A 1,517-nucleotide genomic window follows, 5' to 3' on the forward strand; every position below is an offset into this window, starting at 1 on the left:
TTCTTAAGACGCATGCGCCGACTAGATACCCCCCCACCCCCTCCCATGACGTTACCTCGGTCGGCGTTGTGATTGGTTGGAGAAAGAAAATAAACTCTCGAAGATGGAGCTGTCAGTTTCACCAGGGAAAAGGAGAGGAATAATGCGCCGCTCTCGGATTTGCTTTCTCAGAAAAGGAAATCAACTTTCCCATCGCCGCGGATTTAAGAAAAGTGTTGAAGCAGTTTGAATAAATGTTTCTGACCACGTATGTCTCAAAATGGCTGCGCATGTGCTTTTTTAAGTATGCAACTCTGATTTCTGTTTCTTTTATCTTTTTTGATGTGATATTCTACTTACGTTATGCTTTTGTTTCTTCAAACACACCATAAGTGTCACTAACTCCTATTAATATTGTATGCTTTTATTTCCCCCCGAATCGGGTTTGAATATTGTGAATATAGATTTATTGCTTTGAATGTATCTCAGTGATTCTTCAGAATAGGGACAAAACAAGTCCTAGGGATAAAGCACAAAATTTGAATAAAATATACGCAAAATATAATTTTTTCAAATATCTGACTAAACTAACCTGGGTCATGTGAGCACAACAATGTATATTTTACAGGTATTTGCTGATTTTTTATTTTTATTTTAAACATTGTAAGAGAGATATATAGACACCCTTCTGTCAAATTTTAATCCGAGTTTGATGGATTAAACGTTATCAAAGCCCGCCCCCTTTAATTACCCCCACCCCCTCCCCCCATAGGACATTTGTGACCTCCTGACCTTCCCCTATGGAAAGTTTGTGACCTCGTGACCTTCCCCTATGGAAACTTTGTAACCTCCCCCCATAGGACGTTTGTGACCCTGTGACCTCTGATACCCTTCAGTCAAATTTTAATTGGAATTTGAAGGATTATTTGATATTAAACCAGGATTTGTCCATGCATCATTGTGAATTCTACTTTGCTTCAGTCTTTTTCCAGCTGTTGAATCAACACTCATCTTCTCAGTGCTTCATGCTTTCTCCAAAATAGTAAAGGTTGGTTGAAACTTATAGATTTGTTTTTTCTTCAACACTTGCTAGYGTGATACATTTCAGTAAAAGTTCCTCATCTGTAAATKTATTTYTTAWGAATATGTGACAGGGACTAAACAGGCCCAYGTGAGGCTACTGCTCATATTTATCTTTCAGTTTTCCCCAAAGTTTAAAGTTTTTACACTGCACCACCACGCTTCAAGACTTGCAATTGTTTTGTTACCTTTAAAATTACGTACAGCTTTTGTCTCTGACTTATACGTTGTTTGTTTTTTGACACTAATGATTCTTTCCTTACATTTGTTATCTTACATGGTCAAGTGTGTTCACTAACAAAATATAGTACACCTGTAGTTGTTAAGGTTTCATTACTAAAAACTTATAAATGATCAATGTCAACCATCAGTCTGTATTAAAGTATTTAGTACAATTTCTATTTATTTAGATTTGATGTTTTGATGTGAGCACTTAGATTTCTATCGATTTATTGAAT

This window comes from Poecilia reticulata, linkage group LG7, assembly GCF_000633615.1.
Source record: "Poecilia reticulata strain Guanapo linkage group LG7, Guppy_female_1.0+MT, whole genome shotgun sequence".
NCBI lineage: Eukaryota > Metazoa > Chordata > Actinopteri > Cyprinodontiformes > Poeciliidae > Poecilia > Poecilia reticulata.